The sequence below is a fragment of the Struthio camelus genome, chromosome 2, assembly GCF_040807025.1.
Source record: "Struthio camelus isolate bStrCam1 chromosome 2, bStrCam1.hap1, whole genome shotgun sequence".
NCBI classification, from domain to species: Eukaryota; Metazoa; Chordata; class Aves; order Struthioniformes; family Struthionidae; genus Struthio; species Struthio camelus.
This window is the reverse complement of record NC_090943.1, coordinates 137866214-137873208: the sequence shown is the minus strand read 5'-3', so window position 1 is coordinate 137873208 and position 6995 is coordinate 137866214.

The window sequence follows — 6995 nt, the reverse complement described above, 5'->3', positions numbered from 1 at the left end:
GGAAACTAAACAATGTGTTCTCTCTGATATTTGAAGTGAAGGGACTATATTGAGGGAACATCAGAGAACTATATTTTGAAGAACTGTAATTTGAAGGCAAGTTTGAAGATCCTATTATATGGAAACACAGCAAAGGAGTGATAACTCTTGTTCTTGTTTTAAATAGGATTTAACCATATTGGCGTGCATTACAAAAAGGAAAGAGGGTAAATACAGTTTTTGCCAACTATCTGTTACAAAGATAACATGACACTTCTGCACGGTTTGAAGTCTATGCATGTATTCACATGCTGGCCTACTTTATTCTGAAATTCAGATTATAAATTATCATTAGTAAATTAACTTGCAAAATTTACATGGATATATTTTTCAATTCTCCATTTTTTTAAGCAGGAAAAGGAGGAAGAGAAATCAAAAACAGGCAAAGAAGAAATAGCTTGTTTGGATGAATATATTCTTCAGAATTCCCATATGACTTATTCATCAGTGCTACTGTGTCCTCAACATGATTGACATCTAATTTTTCTTAATTTACTCCTACTCTTTTAACCCCAAAAAACAGAACGAGTGCGAGGTGGCCAGGTAAGGAGCATGTGTCAGCATCCCTTTTCTGTCTATGTTTGAATATCAACAGTGTAGTAGTTGTGTTTTAGCAAACCTCTGCCACCTAGTAAGTACTTTCAGAGTGTCCTTGAGATCTAAATGTTTTAAGGCTGACTATGAGTTGCTAATTTTTATTTAAACTAATTCCGTAGAAAAACCAAACTTAAGAGGAAATTTAATTTCAGGCAAAAAAAAAAAAAAGAATACTCTTACACTAGAATGAACTATTATTGTTCTTGCCAATAACTGATCTACTTTCTCCTCTTACTTCAGTCAAACTTCACAGAACAAAGAAAAGTTAAAGCTTTAGGGTACTCATTTTTAATGATAAGTAATCTTAAAAAAATCAATACCTATATTTCAAAAGCATTGCAAACCCAACAAATAACAAATCACTTGGAATAAATATTTTTCTATAACACTAGACTTTCCATGATACAGAACAGAGGGGGAAAAAGCACTTCTGTAAAGAGCTATATGGAATTTCTGTATTTTTTATGGCAAGGACTTATGTTTTAATAGGGGAATGAATAAACTGAAGAACTAAAACCTTCCTCTCCAGAATAGAAAAACAGAGATGGGTATTTGAGATGATCTAATTTCTCATATACAATGTAGAACCATTCACTTCACCTTTGGTTTTAGTGGCTTTCTATATCACTGAAGAGACATTCAGAGAACGTGGCTCCAACCTAAACTAAAAAAATGCAGTCCCCAATACCTCATGTTCCAGAAGAGTATGCAGTGCATTGTACCTTACAGGGGAGAGGTGCAAATGAAGCCACCACTGAAGATATGTGCAAAAGATTTCATTTCTCCTTTAGATCTTAATTTTTATATGCCAGTTGCCTGTCTCGTTTCAAGTAGTTGCTCCTCGGTCAGTTAAAAATACCTGCCATTTTCCATAGATTTTAATCTTTCTGTAATCTAGCAGGAGCTCTGTTGCAATAGCTCCTTTAGTCTAAAAAGGTCTTAAGATGCTGTAGAAACCCAGTTTACTGGAGAGCTAGAGCTTATTGCCTTTCCAAATCCTAATGGAGATATACCCCCAAAAGGTACAAGATAAATTCAGCATAGCAAAGCCTGCAGAACTCCGACAAGATTTTCATTCCCTTAACTGCAGTTCGTGGTCATAAAATTACATAGAAATTCTTGAATCAAAAATGCAACTGAAAAGCTAAGGTAACACAGTATATGGAGCCAGTTTAAGGGCTTAACACTTCCCCTCTTGGTTTACAGCCTTACAGAGAAGTTGTATGTGGCAGTTTTGGCCTCTTCTACCTCCCTCTGTTGGATTTGTCTCATCTTGTCAAGAATTCCAACAAAACTAAGTTCAATATTTGAGTCCTTCTGTTAAGATTTGAATCACAATCAGACAGAAACCCCAGGACAAGGAAGAAGCTGCTATTTCTTAACCTAAAAGGTGTAAACCACTTGCACATTCGCAAGAAAGCACGTTATGGATTTCTGTTTACAGATTATTGCAACCTTGTTATCAGAACTGCTGCAGAACTGATGGTGCTTCCTACAAGGAGCCAGTCAGCTGCCAGCTACACACAGGAAAAAATGTGCAATAACCCAAACTTATCAGAAGGGGTGTTTTTCCGTCCTGATATTGGGTTCTGTCCCTTTACCAAGCTAATTCAACAGACTGTCATTCGTCATTGGTCATGGCTTCTAGTAATTCAGCGTATGCTGTATTTTGTACATATAAAGGAGAACACGTAATAAATGACTTTATCTTGAAAATGAACACATCTCCTATATCTGCTTACCAGAGAAAGAAAATAACTCCACTGCCCATATTCAAGTTATAATTATAAATAAAAGTGGTCAACCTTTAAACCATTAAGGCTCTGCAGCTAATAGAGCGCATATGGGACAATAGGCCCTATTGCAGGCAAACAAGCAAGACGCTGTTAGTATGAAGAATGGCAAGCACAAAGAGCAGCACTGGGACAGGGAGAAACTATTGTAATATAAATAACTGGCAAAAGAAGATTTCATTTCTCATCTGTACTCAGAGCAGAGATAAAAATAGGCCACTGGTTCCAGGAGTGACATTTTAAATACAGGTTAGGTCAAGATGAGTTTCCTGATCCTCTTAATTTGCTGCTGCTCCCTGAGAGTCAAATCTGTGTCCCCATGCTGTGGTCTCCAGTTCTTTTCCCAATTACAAAGCTGTTTTCCTCCAGTCAAGAAATATAAATGATAGATTGTGACTTACGTAATCACAGCAGCTCATCAGTACTCAAACTCATGGCATCAGTTAATCACATAACTGCTTGCTACCAACAGCAACACAGAGAGGAAGAAAAACCCAGTCTTCAACAGAAAGCTAAGTCAAATAAATTAAAGAAAAAAAAAGATGAAATCACAACCGTCTTGTAAGCATTTTATGAGCAAACTTAAGCTCAATAAGTCCAATAAATTCTGTAGATATCCACCCAATACTGCTTCTACCCAAATGGATGTAATTTTACAGCAAAGTTTTGAGAGAAACAATAAACCTCTACATTAATAATCAAGACAACAGTATATCAGCTCTTCTCTGTGTGCATGAGAACCATCTTCTATTCAGCTGCTAAGTGGATTAACTTATATTGCTATAGCAGATTAAATCAAGTTCACCTGGCTGGATTTTATCTTCATTCTATTTCTTATATTTCATAGTTCCCATTAACTCTGAAAAATGTTAAAGCTATTTAGGAACTTCAGTCTAAACAGAAAAATCATGATCTGCAAGCCTCAAAATAGTGGTTAGACTAGTCAGGCTGTGAACACTCACGGTCAAATATCTGACTAATTTGAAATATCGATTTAAAACTACATTATCTCTCCAGAAGGGTGTTCCGAACACGAGCCTCAGGAATTTTCTTCATTTTTTTTGTTGAAGAAGTTCCAGTTTGCGTAACTGATTCACTGAGGTAGATATAACCTCTGCCTTCTGCATCTGAAACAAGTATTCAGGCTACCACATCCCATTCTCTGCCCCAGTATTTAATTGTCAATATCAGAGAGAGAGTAACACATCAAAAGATGGTCTCCAACATAGGCTCCACTATCCCCTTGGAGCTGGATATGAATTAAAGTCCTCCAAAGACGATGACTATGATTTCAGACTGGGAACCTTCCAGTCCTGCATTTCATTCTCTTGGAGTTTCTCAAGTAGGCAACATCAGTTCAACAGCTATTATTTATCTCCTTTTAAGGTAAGCATACAGGAGAGCTGAGGATACGCTCAGAGTAGTTACCGAGACCATAATATCCAAGCAAATTAGTTAGGGTCAGTGCTTGTTTTGTAGGAAAAAAAAAAAAAACCACACTGCTTTAACAGTCAGCTTGGAAATATTTAATTTCAATTCAGCTCAGGAAGAGGACCACAAACTCTATTAATCAGAGCTTGCTATGCAGCCACATGCATGCAAAAACAATCTTGCATTTCAGGAAAAATAAATTATTTTTAAGTCTAGCAAGCACAAGCAATAGTCAGCCGAGCCTTATCTCTAGAACTAGAGAAAGCAGAAACCTTCATTTTCTTTGCTAGCAAAACACAAAAAATTCTATGCTTATATTCAATAGTCTTCTAAAGCCTTACAGTTTTTACAGAATTATATCATTTATCCTCCTCAGGAACACAGATGATGTTCATTTGCAGCCGTCAGGAATTAAGTTATGTCGGTTTGTGTTTTGAAATACTGACCAGTGAAGACCAAACAGAATGAACAAGTGAAGTGAGGGAGAGGAGGATATGTAGAGCACAAATAATGTTGCACAGCTTGAACTGTGATGTGAAATGAGAGAAGACAGGAAAGACAGCGGCAATCCCAGCAAGGACCATATGATTAGTAAATCCACACAGGGTAGCACAGAATTATCTCAGATTCAAGGCCTACTTAATGCTACACATCCTCCCATCATACCCTCAATTTGGCACATATCAAAAAAATTATGAAACCACTGCACAGGTACTGGTGAAATAAGAGTAGTTACATCAGAAAGGCAGGAACTGTTCAAAAAAGAAAAAAAAAAAACAAGGAAAAGAAGTGGAGGCAACAGAAGAGATTTTCCCTATGAACTTCAAGAAGGCAACAAGTACCACAGAAATGGAGTAATGCAAGAGCAAATAATACTTGAGTGATTTTGGATGTTTAAGAGGGAAGTGAAGACTGACACAGCTGACCACATAAATTTTAGGATGCAAGAGAATTAACACAAATCCAAGGACAAGAGAGCCCAAGCGTATTGTCCTGTTGCAGGGTGGTTCACTCTGTGTGAAAAACAAGTCAATATAGCAGACTGAGTCACAAGATAAAGATGATGTACCACAGCTTTTAGAAAAGCTGTTTTTCTCCTCTATAAAAGTATATTTAATATACTTACCTGTAAACAGCTTAATTAAGGAATTTGTTTATTTAGATACAATACTACAGCTTTCCTCAGAAGGCACAAGTCTTCCCTAGAAAGGGCAATAGAAATATAGCATATCACTTTGGCAATTAAAGCTCCAGTTATCCACTAGCTAATTATTTCTGCAAATGCTCCTAAAGCTTAGGATTTTTGTTTGAGGAGATACCAGCTTCATTGCAGCAAGTCTTTCTGTGTCTCATAAACAAGTGACCTCTAACACAGGAAGTTCCAACATCAAGCTAGTATCTAACACAAACCTAGTATCTAAGGTCTCTGATATATGAAAAGGTCTGTTGATGCACTCTACTAATAGTGTTCTTTGCATACGGACTAGAGGAAGAAAGTAGACTTTGCAACACAATTAAGTCCCACTAGAGATAGAGCTATCAATGTTTCTAAAAGATTTTGCTCAAATTACTTGGGGCGGTATGAGGGGAGAATTATGGCCACAGAAGTTTAACTAGATATACAAAAACACAAATATCTTTGCCATAGCATCAATGAACCGTGAAGCAAGAAGCTTTAAAGCCACCAGAGGAGTGGGTTTTTGGCCCAATCTTCCAACAGGAAGAGTAGGACCTGGAACCAGAGCCTGAGGGCTTTCCCTGGAGCAGTCGGAGTTCCCCACTCAGGCAGCGCTCTCTTCTCCTTTTTAATTCCTCTTTTCTGTTTTCACTTTTCCTTTTTCTCTTCTTCTCTTTTCACTTTTCCTTCCCCTTCTTCTTCCCTATTCTCTTTTTTCTCCCATTTCCCTTATGTTTCATTTTTCTTTCATTTCCCTTTTCTTCTCCCCTTCTTTCCTTTATTCTTCGATTTCCCCCTTCTCTCATCCCTTTTCTGTTCTCTTTTCATCTCTCATTTCCCTTTTCTCAGGTTTCACTTTTCTCCTCTTTCCTTTTTCTTGCCCACTCTCTTCCTTTCCCCTCCCGTCCCTTCCACCTCCCTTTTCGAGCCATGCCAACTGATCTGACAGAAAATGTTGTATCTTCTTGTGGAAGCACAGCTGGTTAGAAAAACACACCAAAACAGCCAAAGCAAAGCCAAGCAGCAACTAGGGAGAGCCGGAGTAATCAATAGCAAAGTCCTTTGGGCTCCCGTGCTCGCCATGGGACACAAACAGGAGGAAAAGATTGGCTCTGGCTATCCTCGTGTACCACGCTGGAGCATTTCCCTCCACAGCCCTCCCAGGTGGCCTTTCTGAAGGGTCTACGTTGCAGCCGTCCTCTTGCCCTACTTCATTCAATTCCTTGGCTCCTCTTCTTCAACAGCTCCTCCCGCTGGGCTTGCTCTCAGCTACCCGTTGTTACCCCTTGGTCCCTCGTTTCTCCTCAGCAACACAGACAGAAACTTTTTCCCTGAAGGAAGAGGCCTTAGCAGTGGTTTCACTTACACCCAGACTTTCTCTCTCCATGGCAGCACAGCCTGCTGGCTGCTGCCTGCAGAGCTCTAGGCAATTAGGAGGAAATGACTAACGAGCTCTAGCCCACGGCTCAACTGCATAGAGCCCCTGAGGGGAAGAGCAGCAAGTGTCCCCAGGCAGAGGGGTGCCCAGGGCACACCTGCTCCTGGAGAGCGCTCTCCATCTTCTCCCCACCAGCACCCTCCAGGCACGTGTCTGGACCAGGGGAGTGTGGTCCCACCAGCGTGCACAGCAGGAGGCCCTAACGCTTCACCAAGGTCCATGCAGCCCCGTGTCAGGCCAGCACACGTGCCCTGGCAGCTGCAGAACAGCCACCCCATGCGCAACAGCATGCTGGAGAAGGGTCGTGAGGCTCGAAAGCAATAAACGCCTTGTGGGAAGGAGGAGCAGCACTTCCTCAATTCTGTCCCTTCCCAAAGGCTCCTTCTTGTTTTAGGACTACAAGCCAGAGCCTGTCCACCTGGCTCAGAAAACACTGACCCTCTCCTTGATGAGCCAAGGACCTCCTTGCACAGTGCCTCTTAGGCTTTCTTGCTTAGCAGGACGAAGGCCTTTTGGGGGC